The 15,909-nt window shown below is 48.0% G+C and overlaps 1 protein-coding gene and 15 non-coding genes across 16 annotated transcripts in view; 4 read left to right on the plus strand and 12 right to left on the minus strand.

Moving 5' to 3' along the window:
* Positions 1-15,909, minus strand: part of LOC104027533 (uncharacterized) — a 347,867-nt gene that overhangs the window by 57,868 nt on the left and 274,090 nt on the right.
* On the minus strand, positions 3,131-3,203 carry TRNAK-CUU (transfer RNA lysine (anticodon CUU)). The gene has a single exon. It is a non-coding gene; the product is annotated as a tRNA-Lys (tRNA).
* Positions 5,327-5,399, minus strand: TRNAK-CUU (transfer RNA lysine (anticodon CUU)). The gene has a single exon. It is a non-coding gene; the product is annotated as a tRNA-Lys (tRNA).
* Positions 5,730-5,801, minus strand: TRNAE-CUC (transfer RNA glutamic acid (anticodon CUC)). Its single transcript has one exon. It is a non-coding gene; the product is annotated as a tRNA-Glu (tRNA).
* TRNAV-AAC (transfer RNA valine (anticodon AAC)) lies at positions 7,893-7,965 on the minus strand. Its single transcript has one exon. It is a non-coding gene; the product is annotated as a tRNA-Val (tRNA).
* TRNAV-CAC (transfer RNA valine (anticodon CAC)) lies at positions 8,484-8,556 on the minus strand. The gene has a single exon. It is a non-coding gene; the product is annotated as a tRNA-Val (tRNA).
* Positions 9,284-9,356, minus strand: TRNAV-AAC (transfer RNA valine (anticodon AAC)). The gene has a single exon. It is a non-coding gene; the product is annotated as a tRNA-Val (tRNA).
* On the minus strand, positions 9,882-9,954 carry TRNAV-CAC (transfer RNA valine (anticodon CAC)). The gene has a single exon. It is a non-coding gene; the product is annotated as a tRNA-Val (tRNA).
* On the minus strand, positions 10,681-10,753 carry TRNAV-AAC (transfer RNA valine (anticodon AAC)). The gene has a single exon. It is a non-coding gene; the product is annotated as a tRNA-Val (tRNA).
* TRNAE-UUC (transfer RNA glutamic acid (anticodon UUC)) lies at positions 12,254-12,325 on the minus strand. Its single transcript has one exon. It is a non-coding gene; the product is annotated as a tRNA-Glu (tRNA).
* On the plus strand, positions 12,568-12,639 carry TRNAE-UUC (transfer RNA glutamic acid (anticodon UUC)). The gene has a single exon. It is a non-coding gene; the product is annotated as a tRNA-Glu (tRNA).
* On the minus strand, positions 13,608-13,680 carry TRNAV-CAC (transfer RNA valine (anticodon CAC)). Its single transcript has one exon. It is a non-coding gene; the product is annotated as a tRNA-Val (tRNA).
* Positions 14,047-14,119, plus strand: TRNAK-CUU (transfer RNA lysine (anticodon CUU)). Its single transcript has one exon. It is a non-coding gene; the product is annotated as a tRNA-Lys (tRNA).
* TRNAL-CAA (transfer RNA leucine (anticodon CAA)) lies at positions 14,523-14,630 on the plus strand. The gene is made up of 2 exons: positions 14,523-14,560; positions 14,585-14,630. It is a non-coding gene; the product is annotated as a tRNA-Leu (tRNA).
* On the plus strand, positions 15,004-15,076 carry TRNAV-CAC (transfer RNA valine (anticodon CAC)). The gene has a single exon. It is a non-coding gene; the product is annotated as a tRNA-Val (tRNA).
* TRNAE-CUC (transfer RNA glutamic acid (anticodon CUC)) lies at positions 15,512-15,583 on the minus strand. The gene has a single exon. It is a non-coding gene; the product is annotated as a tRNA-Glu (tRNA).

A 15,909-nucleotide genomic window follows, 5' to 3' on the forward strand; every position in this document is an offset into this window, starting at 1 on the left:
CCCAAGGCTGGAAGGGGTCTCCTCCAAACTTCTCATTCTAGAAACAGGTTGGAAGTTGAACCTGACTCCAGAAGACACCTGTATCCACACAAGGAAGAAGCCCCTACAGCCCCAAGCCACATAGGAACCTCTGCAGCCATCAGTTTATCTGCAAAACAAACTCCTCAGGGGGTAATAATCACAAAGAACATCCCTCTGCTGCCCAGTGCAGTGGACAGGATTCTTTTATCCTCATTAAAAAGATACGATCTGTCATTTAGCTAATATGTTCTTGCAGCACTGAGCTTCCCAGCTACAAATGCCTCAGACAAAATAAACTCTCTTCTTCCCCCCCCCCCCTTGTGCTGCAATAAGAAAAAGTCCAAAATACCCATTTTCCTAGACCAGACAGCAACAACAGCAGAATCTCCACTTCTACATAATTCCCACACTTTATGCTCATGGTTTCTCCTCCCACCATAGGTGTTTTGCCCTCAAAGATATGGGTGAGGCTAAAAAAAGGCCATTTATTTTAAAACTGCCTATAATGCATTGCCTTCTCCTCTTCAAGGCCTTTGGGCTGCAGGCAACAACTACAGGCGTCCTGAATGGATCAAGCTGTTCCTTTAGGTTTCATCTGAAGTCAACAGCAGGAGTTTGGTACCTCCTGAAGGACCATTGATTGTCTACATTAGATGGATGACTCAACTTCTGTTGACTAGTAAGGGAATTTTGGGTTAGCACAGGTGAAGTAAATACCTAATATCTATTAGATATACATGTCCTTTATTTCTCTTGGCTTCCAGCAGCTCCCTGGTGCTCTCCTTTGCAACCCTTGGTGAAAAGTTTCCAGCAAAGAAGTTCCCAGCCCTGCACTGTAGGAAGAAAAATGGGATGCAACCAGGGGAAAGCACCTTGGCTTGCCCTTGGGGTTTTAGTAGCAGGATTATGTTCAGGGCCACAGGCTGCTTCCAGACCACCAGGAATGCTGAATCTGAAGAGCTGTTAATAGGAGTGTCTATCTGGAGAAGGAAAAACATGCACATGAGCCAAATTCAGCTGCCAGTTATAAGCCTGCAGGTTTATTGCTAGAGCTGAAACAAAATCAGGCCAGATGCATAGGGAAGCCCTGCAAGACAGAGTGGGTCCAACCATCCTAATTTAAAGTGATAATTGTTCAAGATTAAATTGAGGACTCATAGCATTGAAATGGCTGGACCACATCAGTAGCCCTGATGCTGCCCCTGCTGCAGGCTAGTCTGTGGGGTCCTCATCCCACTCCTCATTGCAGAGGTCCGTCTCACAGCAGGAATACCGGGATGTCAGGCGGGACTCTGCGTCGGATGCCCGTTCTCGGCCGCAGTTCATCACGGAGGTGCAGCCTTGCTGGTAATAGAGGGTCACCCTCCCTGCAGGGGTGGTGGGCAGAGAGGGAGCATGGTTAGACAAAAGTAGCACTAAACTAATAAGCAATCAGCAGTGAACTTTGAAGCTACCAGGTGAGAAACCAGCCCCTTAAATAGCGCACCCAAATGAGGTCACACCTTGCTTGTTTTAATTAGGAGAAAGAGCTGAGGCATGCGCACACAGACAAAACTCACATGGCTGCTTTGGGAGACAGAGTCCCTGCCTAAAAGGGACTTTTTTTTTTTTTTAACCATACATAGGGCAGCCTCCATTGAGAGAATGAATTTGGCCCCTTGCGTTAGCTCTTTCCCACATCAGGTCCATCACTGCATCCACATTCATTCTGCAAACCAATTTGGTTTTCCAAAGACAAGGACAACCCCTACTGAACCAAAGGAGACACGTGGTTTTGACCCACCCGCTACATACCCAGAGAGGTTCTAATGATGGCACATTTCTCTCTCCGCTCACAAGTCGTTTCATTCGCTCCCCGGAAACATCCGACGAAAGGGATCTTGTACTTGCAGACTTTGCATTGAAGAGCCTCAACTGCAGGAGACAGAGAAGCAGCAATGAACTTGGGGCTCCGTTCTGCAAAGCCATGGGGAGTTCTGCTTCAAACACCCCTATGATAAGATGAGGGTGACCCCAAAAAAGATGTAGAGCCCACCAGGGAAGGGACCAAGTGTCACCTTCACTAACAAACCTGGTAATGAGAACCCTCGTCTGTAGGGGAGATGCAGATGATGCCTATGGACACTTAACCCTTCTTGGCAGACCTTTGCAGACAGACATGGCCTTAGGTGAACAAACCAAACTACAGACCCATGGAGAATAAATGTGGATGTGGGCTCTGGATTGGGGTTCATCTGGCTGAAATGGGGTTCATCCACAGCAAGACCATCACAACAGCTCTCTGGGGCAGAGCGGGTGTACATCTAGCCCAGGATCCAGCAACCTACAGCTGAAGCTCCTGGCCCAGAGAAGGTCTCTCTGGATTTAATAGCTCCCCTGGGAAGGGAGTGGTGAAAAAGTCATTTTCATTCAAGCAATGATGAAAACAGTTGCAGAGATTTCTCTCCACTGACTGTAGACTTAGAGCAGATGGCACCCTGCTCACACGGTGACAACACTGCAGACATCAAGGGCTTGGCAATACCCATCCAACCACCATCAAATATTCCCCTGTCCTTTATTAAATCCCATTTAACTGTGACCCTCCACTTACCGACTCCGATGCACAAGACAAGGATCAGCCCCACAAAGAGCACCTTCATCTTGGGAAAGGGGACAGATCCTGACCTCCCAGCCGCACCTCAGTCCAGCACAGGGTTACCTACGAATGAGAATGGCTCAGGCAGTTCATTAATCCCTGTAATGAGTTTCCTCAGTGATCAGCCTTCTAGCAGGGGGAAAACCAGGCAAAGACCTCAGTACAGATGTTCGTGATGTCCCTTTTGGGGCAAAACAAGTAGAGAAACTTGAAGCACATTATTAGACAATCCTCCAGTACCTTACAAAGCTGAAATACAGCCAGTTCCACCTTTCTGCTTTATTAATTTTAGTAGCCATGCTTTCAAGGCAGAAATCTCCCAAGTGAATCAAATGAACTTATGAGGAAAAAAAACCCACATTTCTTTGTTTCCTAAGATGCTTCCACCTGTTGCTTAGACATGGCACTGGCAATTGTCTACCCAGAAGCAGACAGGTTTGGGCAAACAAAGGTGGGGAAAAGAAGTTTGAACGCCCAACGTGGGGCTCGAACCCACGACCCTGAGATTAAGAGTCTCATGCTCTACCGACTGAGCTAGCCGGGCTGCCAAAGACCCTGATTTCCGCTATTTTTCTCACCAAAAAGTGTAAGTTTGATGCTGATTTAGCAAAGTGCCCGATTTTATGAGTATAAAAATAGGGGTATTCAAATAAGTGGAAGCTCGTCCCGGGGAGATTTAAGAGGGTGTGTTGGGATGGTGCCAGTGGACATGAAACCCAGAAGGAAGACACAGAAAAGCCCCAAAGCAAAACCCCAAGAGAGGGTCCCTTACCAGACTCTGCTTTCCCTTCCAAGGTCCGAGCATACACCAGCCACGCGTCCCTGCTGCCTTTATTCCTCTCCTGCACTTGGGCTGACCCAGGACCTGAACGACCTCAGAGCCGATGGGGGATATTGTTTGGTGGGAACAATGCTTCTGCTCACACCTGGGCAAACACAGCTCCTCACCCAGCCCGGACAGACCTTCCAGGACATGGAGTCACTCATTACGTGGGTGAGTCTGCAGGCTTTCAGGCCTTCTAACCTCCATTTTGTGCAGAGAAGCATCCCCAGCTCCCAACTTTGAACTCAACCCAGGGTTAACTCTGCAGGAAAGACCCAAAGAGGCAGATTTTATACACCTACGAGTAAGTCTATAGCCCTTCTCTGCTTGTGAAGGCAGCACCTTCACAAGTCCCCCTTTAAGACCAGCTAATTTGGGGTTTCCTCCACAAATAGCGCCAATAACAGGGGTAGAAGGATGTGCCTCATCCCATTTGGGGGATGAGGGGTTTGCCAAAAAGCAAACCCTCCCTCCTCTCTTCTCTATCCCCCTCCTTCTTCAGCATCATGTTTAATCACACTGATTTGTCCCACTGGGTGCAGTTTTTCATGGAGAAGGGTCTAAAAAAAACAAGGGCTGGGGAAACATTCACCTGACCCTGGAGCCCATTTCTCCTAAGCTTGCAAGTAGGACTTTGTGTAAGAGAAGAGTTTCAGCACTCCCTGTTCTCTCCCCTCCTTGCCTGTATTTTTCTTGTCTTGATTTTCTTATCCAGCCTTTCCTTCACCTGAGCTGCTCCATGTGTAGGACCTGGAATAGCCAAAATATGCTCTTCCCATACCTCTTCAAGCCAAAGGCTCCTCCAGACCAGGGTTTTGACTTCCTTTAAAACACAGAAACAAACAAACAAAAAAAAAACCAAAACAAAACAAAACAAAAAAAACCCACAGGCCTTAAGTAATGATATGTTTAATTAGGACATGATTCTAAGAAACCTGCCTCCCTGCTTCAAGTTATTTCTAAGTCCTTTGGCTTCACCTGTACCAACCCAACACAATGTTTATGCAGCTGTTCTGTGCTGACAGCACAAATACAGATGATACTTGCATTTTCTCAAGCATGAAGCCGAGCTCAACTCCTCCAGACAGCCAGAACAGAGCAAGTGGATGAAGTTCCCAGAAGGCTGGGTTCTTGCATGAGTCCAATGCATCCCCTGGACAACTCTGAAGAGAAGCGTGGTGCAATGCTTTCCCAGTCTGAAGCTCAACTTGTTTTCATCTCTGCTGTGCAGCACTGTTTGCCCTGCTCTTACATGTGGTGCATCCTCTGTTGTTGAGCAAAAGTCTTTGGTCTAAACCAAAAGGAATGCTCTCAATCTATGGCATTAAATATAACAAAATAGGGTATTAATTTTTTTTTTTTTTCTGTATTTCGAAGTGTTGTGCTGTAAACTGAAGAATGTCGCTTTCCTTTAAGAGCATTTTGGTACAGCAGGTAACACCCTGCTGTTCACCTCGTAGTGGATTTGCTCCTATTTATTACCCGGTTCCAATCTGGAGAGGTTTACATGGCTTGAGGACTGCATAAAGCAATGATAAATAACATAATGTTCGGGCTTGAGATGAGAGCAAGTAGGAATCACTCTGCAATACTAGAGGTTGAAGGAGAATTTAAAACAGAGACAAATGATGGAATGGGTGAGAAGGCAGCTAAGAAGGCATCTTTCCTCCTTTCAAAGAAAGGGAAGGCCACCCTGACTCCCATACGACACTGGATTTGTTGGGAGACACAGCTCCTTCCCCTCCCTTTCCTGTGACATCTCCCAACATTGGTGCTCTCTCCTGCATGAGACTACCCTAAAATTTTTGCTAGGGGAAAGGGGGGAAAAAAAAAAGAAAATTAAGCGCCCAACGTGGGGCTCGAACCCACGACCCTGAGATTAAGAGTCTCATGCTCTACCGACTGAGCTAGCCGGGCTGTGTGTAAAAGGGGATGGTGCAGCTCCTGAGCACCCCCTCAGATGCGGGCGGTGCAATGGGGGGGAGGGAGTCATCCCCGAAGAAATACTGCAGGAGAAAGTTCCAGACTGGCAGGTTTGTTTTGTTTCTCTTCCTGTGGCTGGTGGAGTGCCAAGTGCCCTTTGGTTTGCATCCAGCCAGACCCTGCACCAACGCCCGGGGAGGGCTGGGGCAGCAGGGGAGGGCGGACGGGGTGATTGGGGGTGGGTGGGGTGGGTGGGTGTCGGGGTGCTCCGCATTGCGCAGCTGGTTTCGCTAAATTAAAAAAAAAAAAAGGTAAAAATTACTTTTCCCTGACCGGGAATCGAACCCGGGCCGCGGCGGTGAGAGCGCCGAATCCTAACCACTAGACCACCAGGGAGCTGCCAAAACCTCTTTTCGCCCCCGATACAGCGTCAGATATTGGGGGGGCACAAAAGATTTGGGTTGTGCTTGGTGCACAGGAGGGTCTCTGCGTGTTTTCCTCCTCCTTTCCTTTAGCAGCTAAATGGTGACATCCTCCCAAGCCAACAGGACCTCGACTTTCTCTTCTGCCCTTCTTGGTGGCTTCTCCAACACCTGGGTGTCCACAAGTTACCCCAGAAAGGTCTTGCAGCCACCAAATGACTTTTTTTCCCCTCCTTCTCCTGGAGACACCCTGTCCCCAAACACATGGGGTTGCTGGCTGCTCCCATCAGAAATGGAAGGGCTTCCCAACTTTCCAGCTGCTGGATTCATCTCAGTGCATTCAACTGGGTGGAAAACACCCCAGAAGCCACAAGTTCCTCCATTTCTCGGGTGCGATATAAGGGTGAAAAAGAGCAGATTACTGGCATCTCAGTAACTCTATAAAAAATACACAGAGCTGTGGATGATGATGTTGCTGCAAGGGGATCCATCTGATCCTTGGGATTTGTGAGAATTTCGGATCATTTACTGATTTTGGGGCATTTTTCCCATGTTTGAACACAGTTCAGTCATTACACAGGCTGTCTCCTCCTCCAACTACTGCACACAGGTCTCCTAATTTTACAGGGAAGTCTCCATTTTCAGAAGAGATTCACTTCACCTCTTAACATACCACGCTACATGTAACATATCGGCGCATATCTGCAGGTGGAATAGAATTAAGACTCAAGGAGGATGAAAACAGTTCCACAGAAAAAGTGCTGCAGTCTCCCTTGCCAGGTTCTTTATATCTGAGTTTCTGGAAGAATGGAAATATGAACAACAAAGAGTGTTAACAAAAGCTACATGGCGATGTAGGTCAGCGGAGATGCAGCAAGGAAGGGAAAGCCCAGATTTAACGACAGCGGGTTGTGCTCCAGAGACTTTAATTGAATGTGGAGCCTGAGATTTTGGCCACTCTTCTAGGTCATGGCCCAAGAACAAATAATTCCATCCAGAAGCAGGAATGCATGACTGCAAAGTCTCCCCCTCCACACAGTCTTATTTTTTCCAGCTCATTCGTGGGATGAACAAGTGCAAAATGTGTTGGGGGGAAGGGAACAAACTCATTACTTGGCTCTGAGCATAGCAGAATCATCTCTTTGGGTACAACATCCAGGAATGGAGCTGAGCCACAAGACAAGCATGGGAAGAAATTCAACCTGGACAAGAGAGGAGCTGGATGGGAGAGTAAAGACACAAGAAGAAGAGTTGAGGAATATTTAAGTAGTACTTAAAGAAACAGCAGCATCCCAGGAATGAAACCAATATCATGCAGGGACAGCACCAAGTTATTCATTGTCATGTAGCAGAAAAACTCTACCCCCTTGGCATATAACCCTCAATGCCAGATAACTCCCACCCTGGCCTCTCTATTCAGGGTCTGTCCCACAGTACCTGAGTGAGGGCAGCGGGGAAGGCTGCGTGTGGACAGGAGGCAAGCTGGGAATGCAGCCCATGGGGTGAACCAGCAGCATCCATGGCTATGCATGAATACCCCTACAAGGCAAGCTTGCAAAAAGGCAAAAACCTCTGGGACTGAGCTTAAATAGAGCCCCTGGGCCATGGGTGGGGGTCCCAGCTGGGGCTGTTCAGGGTTGTTAATTAATGTTCATTAGTGCCTTCAGTTGGGCAGCTGGTCTTTTCACTTTAGGAAGAAGAGCTGCTGGTCCCCACGGGCATGGCAGTATCCCTCTGTGTGAGCTCAGGATGCGACAGTACAGAGTCTTCTTTATCTCTGTCTGAATGGGTGATGGAAAAAGATGAGATCTGATGAAGCAGCAGGGTGTAAATGCAAATTATTCCTCTCTATCCATGTGGAAAGCAAATGCCGAAAATTATGGATATAAAAGACGTGCTGGGATGAAACTGTCATCCCACACCCTCCGCTGGTCTCAGGCTCAAAACCACCCCAAAATAACGGCCAAAATAAATATCAATGAGCACATGGGTGTCCTGTGTAAGCACATTGCAGAGAGAGGTGGGAAAAGGTGAAGGAGGGGGGAAAAAAAGCCCTAAAAATCTGTGTTTCTGCCTGGTTTCGAACCAGGGACCTTTCGCGTGTTAGGCGAACGTGATAACCACTACACTACAGAAACCTGAAAGTACCTCCCCTGGGGCTCATATTTCCCGGAATTCACAACGAAGCTTCTTTCAAGGAATCTCTCCCATTCCCACTGAGGCTTCCCACATCCATTTCCCCTTTTATGCTTTATTCTCACTCTTCTTTTCTTTACCTTCATCTTACAAAAACAGCAAACACAAAAGTCACCCTCACCCTTTGACAGGTCCTCTCCGCGACACCCTTCTTCACAATCTCTTTGACGGTCATCAAAGCAATGCGCACAAACAAGGGAAACTTGCAACACCCAGAGGGAATCCCACAACTAAAACTGATGTTTAAGGCACAAAACGCAACATCAAGATGCCTTCCACAGACATACCCCCAAAACGAGGAGGAGTCTCCAGACATCGCTTTCCAAGGGGCAGGGCCAAGGCCCCATCTCCACTTGACCAAACCAGAGCTAAACGACACTCCGATGCCACCAGCCCCACACAGAATGACCCCATTCCTTTAAAATTTGCAAGACAGGGAGGGAAAAACCCCAAAAAGCCATGTTTCTGCTCGGTTTCGAACCGAGGACCTTTCGCGTGTGAGGCGAACGTGATAACCACTACACTACAGAAACACAGTGATTTGGGATCTTTGCACCATTTCTGCAATACGTTGAACCCCAGCTCCCTCTCTGGGTGCTCACAAACCCCTCTGTGAAATGCACCCCTTTCCCATCCTGCTCCCCACAGCCCAGACCCCAAAAACGCTTCGCTTTAGACCATGTTCTCTGCTTGGCACTCGACGGCTTGTGGAACATCACCCCGAAGAATGGAGATGACCCGCTGCCTGCCAGGGCTTTGCACACTCAGTCACACGTTTGCCCCACTCTCAAAAGGTCCTTGCCTCAAAACCAGACAGAAACAGCTTCATATTTTTCCAGAAAACACAACACACCCCCCCCCCCCCCATGAGCCACCTGATTCCGCTGCCCCATCCAGAGACAACACGTCTGTTGCCCCCGATCAGGCATTTCAGCTGATTTGGTTTGGCGTTGGGTTCCTCCCCAATAAACCCCAAGGGAAAGAAAAGGAGTCAGTTCTGTGGCTGAATATTAATGCATTTCTTGCAAGAATCAAAGCACGTACACGTATATTCTACATACACATAGATTTAAAGTCGCACGTATAGCTGTGCGTCGGGATACAGAAAATTCATTTTTCCCTGTGCTGACAGTCCTGCTCGCCTTTTGATTTCCAGCCCTGCTGCCCTGCGTTTGGAAGGAAGGTTTTGCTGAAGGGAGGGCAGTGAGTGAGAAATCAAGGAGGTGCTTTAAAAACACCCCAAAAAGAGCCCCAAAGCTGTGTTTCTGCCTGGTTTCGAACCAGGGACCTTTCGCGTGTTAGGCGAACGTGATAACCACTACACTACAGAAACCTGAAAGTACCTCCCCTGGGGCTCATATTTCCCGGAATTCACAACGAAGCTTCTTTCAAGGAATCTCTCCCATTCCCACTGAGGCTACCCACATCCATTTCCCCTTTTATGCTTTATTCTCACTCTTCTTTTCTTTACCTTCATCTTACAAAAACAGCAAACACAAAAAAGTCACCCTCACCCTTTGACAGGTCCTCTCCGCGACACCCTTCTTCACAATCTCTTTGACGGTCATCAAAGCAATGCACACAAACAAGGGAAACACAACTTTGGACGCACAGGCACAATTCCACATATAAAATTGATGTTTAAGGCACAAAACGCAACATCAAGATGCCTTCCACAGACATACCCCCAAAACGAGGAGGAGTCTCCAGACATCGCTTTCCAAGGGGCAGGGCCAAGGCCCCATCTCCACTTGACCAAACCAGAGGTAAACGACACTCCGATGCCACCAGCCCCACACAGAATGACCCCATTCCTTTAAAATTTGCAAGACAGGGAGGGAAAAACCCCAAAAAGCCATGTTTCTGCTCGGTTTCGAACCGAGGACCTTTCGCGTGTGAGGCGAACGTGATAACCACTACACTACAGAAACACAGTGATTTGGGATCTTTGCACCATTTCTGCAATACGTTGAACCCCAGCTCCCTCTCTGGGTGCTCACAAACCCCTCTGTGAAATGCACCCCTTTCCCATCCTGCTCCCCACAGCCCAGACCCCAAAAACGCTTCGCTTTAGACCATGTTCTCTGCTTGGCACTCGACGGCTTGTGGAACATCACCCCGAAGAATGGAGATGACCCGCTGCCTGCCAGGGCTTTGCACACTCAGTCACACGTTTGCCCCACTCTCAAAAGGTCCTTGCCTCAAAACCAGACAGAAACAGCTTCATATTTTTCCAGAAAACACAACACACCCCCCCCCCCCCCATGAGCCACCTGATTCCGCTGCCCCATCCAGAGACAACACGTCTGTTGCCCCGATCAGGCATTTCAGCTGATTTGGTTTGGCGTTGGGTTCCTCCCCAATAAACCCCAAGGGAAAGAAAAGGAGTCAGTTCTGTGGCTGAATATTAATGCATTTCTTGCAAGAATCAAAGCACGTGCACGTATATTCTACATACACATAGATTTAAAGTCGCACGTATAGCTGTGCGTCGGGATACAGAAAATTCATTTTTCCCTGTGCTGACAGTCCTGCTCGCCTTTTGATTTCCAGCCCTGCTGCCCTGCGTTTGGAAGGAAGGTTTTGCTGAAGGGAGGGCAGTGAGTGAGAAATCAAGGAGGTGCTTTAAAAACACCCCAAAAAGAGCCCCAAAGCTGTGTTTCTGCCTGGTTTCGAACCAGGGACCTTTCGCGTGTTAGGCGAACGTGATAACCACTACACTACAGAAACACGATGTTAAATGTTTAGGGTGACCCACTCGTGACAGGATGGACCCAGGTCTCCACCTCTACCTTCTCCCAGCTCCTTTTCTACCGAAATTCTCTTCAAGTTTGCTGTTAGCATTAGAAAATGACCATTTTTTCTCCGTTGTCCAAGAGGAGGGCATTGAGAAAGGGTTTTTGGAAGGCTGTGGATTGCAGCCGGCAGTGATAAAGAAAAGGTTCCATCTGTCTAGGACCCAAGAACGGTTATGGTGATATCAGATGAGTTTGGCAGTGAGGAACCAGCCTTGGAATGGGAGATACCTGCTCTAAAAGCCATCTTTCCGAGACTGTTTAACTGGGAATACGGGAATTCATAAATTGGACCAAGTTGGTATCCTGGGGCTGTGGTATTTGCAACTTTGAGAACGACAAGATCAGTAACAGCTGGTTAGAATTTTATAGGGGCATTCCCCACAGGAAGCTCCTCACAGCACTATGGCTGAGAGCGAACATCTACGCCACGAGGGAATTTCTAGCACGGGGTAGGCAGGATACGTACATCAAATCGTGCCGGCATTGCCAAGCGGAGAGTGAGACCTGCTCTCGTATCGTTGGGTACTGCCCAGCGGTGCAGGAGGTGAGAATAAAAAGGCATAATCAGTTATGCGAATTGTTGAGTAATGAGGCAAAGAAGAAGGACTGGGTTTTATTCCAAGAACCGCTGCTGAGGGATGCTTGGAATGAGTCGTATAAGCCAGACCTGGTGTTGGTGAAGGAAGACTAGGCAGTGGTGATTGATATCACGGTGAGATATGAAAGCAAAGCATCATCTCTTGTGGATGCAGCTGTGGAAAAAATTAAGAAATATCAACATCTAAATGAGCAGATACAAGATCTGACGAACGCTTCCTGCTTGGTGCACAAGGAAAATGGCACGAGGGCAACTACGAAGTGTTGAAGGACTTTGGACTCTCTGGCTCCCGGCAGGAGAAGGTGGCTCGTCGACTATCGAACTGAGCACTATTCTCATCTGTGGACATTGTACATATATTTGTAAGTCAAAGTCAGACTGTTATTAGATCTTAGTATTGTAATTGCTTTGATTAAATGTTAATAAACTGACTATTCTATCTATCCATCCATCTAAGGCAGGAGCTGGACCCCGTTAAAGGGTGACAAAAGCTTGCGTTGAAGGCTGATTCTCAGATCAGGTGTGATAGTATGTAGGGATCTAGGGGCTCTGCATGCGTTACATCTAAATTCCTGTCAAAGATGTATTAATCGCCGGTCTTTACCAAGGTGGACGGGCCACCTTTACTTAACCCGGAAAAGGAACATGTATATTTTATATATGTTCGATTAATAGCCATCCACACTTGCGATGTGAGGAAGAAGAGGTTTTATTTGGGAGAGCATGGGGAGCCGGGGATCGCTGCCAACACCGACGCGCAGAGAAGTCCTGCGGGGCCCCCACGGAAGGAAAAGAATGACTTCTAAAGAATTGGGAGTTTTTCCTCGAGCAACTTTCCCTGACCGGGAATCGAACCCGGGCCACGGCGGTGAAAGCGCCGGATCCTAGCCACTAGACCACCAGGGAGAGCTGGTTTGGGGAAAAACAAATGTTTTTAATTAATTTAGCCTTTTTTTTTTTAAATGACTTTTGGGTTTTGTAATTAATTCCTTTTTTATAATGAATTTTGGGGTTTTTTTAATTAATTCTGCGGCAGGATCAAAGTAGCTCCTGTCAGGCTGATGGGAAGCGGCAGCTTTTTTGGGGGGGGGGAGGGGGAATGTGCAGAGATAAAAGATGAGATTGGTAAAATTTAGGCAAATATCAGCTCCCTGGTGGTCTAGTGGCTAGGATTCGGCGCTTTCACCGCCGCGGCCCGGGTTCGATTCCCGGTCAGGGAAAAACAAATTAACCTTTTCGAAAGTTGAGCGGAATCAAATCCATGGAAGATTAAAGCAGTCGAGTTGTTTCTGTAAGAATATGGTCTCATGGGACTGAATTTGGGAGAGTATTTACTCTGCTCCCGTCCCCCGTATCAGGGGGCTGTTGTGGGATACAGATGCTTTAACGGATTCCTGCACATTCCTACCCAAAAAGGACATTTGTCCCCAGCGCAGGGGACAGGAACAGCGATGCGTCCAGGCTGCACTGAACCCACTTGCCACGGTGTCCCCAGGGAAAAATTAATGCATAGACTGGATTAGATTGGATATTAGGAGAAATTTCTTCACAGAAAGGGTGGTCAAGCACTGGAACAGGCTGCCCAGAGAGGTGGTGGAGTCCCCATCCCTGGAGGGGTTCAAAAAACGGGCAGAGGTGGCACTGGGGGCCATGGTTTAGTGGGCATGGGGGTGTTGGGCTGATGGTTGGACTGATGATCTTGGAGATCCTTTCCAACCTTAGTGATTCCTAGTTTTACTTTAATTCAAAAATAATCCAGCCACCAAGCCAGGAAACATGGAATCACTTCTCTCCTCTTAACTGGTTTAGTGTGGACTTGGTAGTGTTGGGTTAATGGTTGGCCTGGATGATCTTCAAGGTCTTTTCCAATCTAAACGATTCTATGATTCGATGACTAAAATTAATCCCCACCTGCAACTTGTGCTGTAAATAGATATTTTTGCAGCCACGGCCATTCCAGAGTTTGGAGGAATATTGAGCCACAAAGATATTTTTGCAGCCGCGGCCATTCCAGAGTTTGGAGGACTATTGAGCCATGAAGATATTTTTGCAGCCACGGCCATTCCAGAGTTTGGAGGACTATTGAGCCATGAAGATATTTTTGCAACCATGGCCATTCCAGAGTTTGGAGGAATGCTGAGCCACAAAATTCACGAAAAAAAAAGTAAAAATCAAATAAATTTAAGCCTGTTTCTGCCCGGTTTCGAACCGGGGACCTTTCGCGTGTGAGGCGAACGTGATAACCACTACACTACAGAAACCCGCTACGGCCCTTTTAGGGGCTCCCCCTGCCCTTCAGCCCCAGCCTTGACCCCTCCGGTACCAAAACACGCGTGGAAAAAAAAAAGCTTTTCCATGCAATTCACGCAAAACGCCGCCCTCCTCCCGCTGCTGCCATTATTTCTCCAAGCGGGAAGCGTTTGCAGGACCCCCCAAAAATCGTGGATTTTTGCATAAATGCCAAAATTGCACCGCAGAGACCTGCGTGGGGAGATTTTTCTTTTTTTCTTTTCAGCCTTTCCAACAGATTTCTCTCGTGGGTGTGTGTCACCCCACTCCCAGCCCCAGCGCAGCCGAAACCACCAGAATCCTGCACCAAAATGAGGACAGAAAAGGGTTTTTCGGGAGCCCGGCTAGCTCAGTCGGTAGAGCATGAGACTCTTAATCTCAGGGTCGTGGGTTCGAGCCCCACGTTGGGCGCTTAGTTTTATTTTCTTTTTTTCCACGCTATCACGACTCAACTGAAAAGAATTCCCGACTTTGCAGTGCTCCTTTTCTTTTTTTTTTCACGCTATCACGACTCAGCTGAAAAGAATTCCCGACTTTGCAGCGCTGCTTTTCTTTTTTTCCACGCTATCACGACTCAGCTGAAAAGAATTCCCGACTTTGCAGCGCTGCTTTTCTTTTTTTTCATGCTATCACGACTCAGCTGAAAAGAATTCCCGACTTTTCAGTGCTTCCCCGCTGCTAATCACCGTAAAACTCCAAAAGAAAATAGAAAAACTACAAAACCTCGAGTTTTAGCATCGCTGTAGTCCCTCTTTTGGCTAAAACTCGATTTTTGGTATCGCTGTAGTCGCTTTTTTGGCAAAAATTTGTCGCCGTCAGGATGGCCGAGTGGTCTAAGGCGCCAGACTCAAGGTTCTGCCTTCCCGCAGTTGGGGATTCTGGTCTCCGAATGGAGGCGTGGGTTCAAATCCCACTCCTGACAGGTGCAGTTTTTTGAGGCTCATTCCTACAGAAAAAAAAAAAAAAAAGCTCAATTTTCCTCTTTAGGCCGCTCCTTCCGGCCGAAACCACCCCGAGCGCTGTGGGATTATATCGCGGAAATGTATTAAATTGCTGGTTTGTCCCACAGTGGAGTGGGAAGGCGGTGGAAGGGCTCCTTTCGCTTTTTTTTTTTTAATTTTTTTTACCGAATTCAGGCTTCCCCCCCCCCCCCCCCCCCCCACTCCTCGCAGCTTGTTTTCTTGAAATCAGCCGAACGGCCCCAAAAATTAAGGTGGGTTTTGGAGGGTCTCGGAGCCCGGCTGGGTGCGGGGTGCGGGCAGAGCACGGGCAGGCAGCAAAAACCTGGCAGAAGCGTTTCTGTAGTGTAGTGGTTATCACGTTCGCCTCACACGCGAAAGGTCCCCGGTTCGAAACCGGGCAGAAACACTAGATTCTTTTTTTTCCTCGCTTGTTTGGGAGGGTTAAATTCTTCCCCCCTCCCCCCCTTTTTTTTTTTTGGCAAAAATACTACCTTTCCCATTTCTCCCGGGTTTTTGCACGGTTTGGATAAATATTTCCCGCTGCTACCCATACCAAATAAATTTTCTAAATAGCCAATAACACCCATTAAAAAAAAAAAAAAATAGCTATTGCTAAATAAAACCGGCCAGGCTGGGCTGCAGCAAGCTACCAAGTACCTTTGGGGACGCCTGGCTGCTGCGTTAGGGTGGAGGGGACATCCTACCGAGGCAGGCGTGCACGCGTGGGAAGGTCTAGGAACAAAAAGAGGAGGTAAGGAAGGTTTCTAAGAGGGCGTCGTCTTATAATATGAAAAGATTTTTCCAAAAAAAAATTAAAGGGGGGGTGAGAGAAAAATGGATTTTCCCTGACCGGGAATCGAACCCGGGCCGCGGCGGTGAGAGCGCCGAATCCTAACCACTAGACCACCAGGGAGGCTGTACACAACTCATTGCACACTGCTGCATCACAGCCAAGACCAATTATTGCATTTTTTTAATCTGTTTCCCACTTATTTTCCATTTTTTTTCCCTTGTCCTCACCACACCCTCCACCTCATCCCCTCACCGCTGCAGCTCAAGCAGAAAGGTTGTCCCAGCAGCCACCCCATGGCTTTCCTTTGGGGAACAGCGGCATTTCCTGGCCGCCCGGTGATCAGATTTATCCACATCCCGGTGCTTCTTGGAAAGAAAGGACACCCCGTGGCACGACACAACACCAAGGGCCACCCCTTAGCTCCCCTTGCACGCCGCTTGTTACTG

Source organism: Pelecanus crispus, chromosome 29 (genome assembly GCF_030463565.1).
Source record: "Pelecanus crispus isolate bPelCri1 chromosome 29, bPelCri1.pri, whole genome shotgun sequence".
NCBI lineage: Eukaryota > Metazoa > Chordata > Aves > Pelecaniformes > Pelecanidae > Pelecanus > Pelecanus crispus.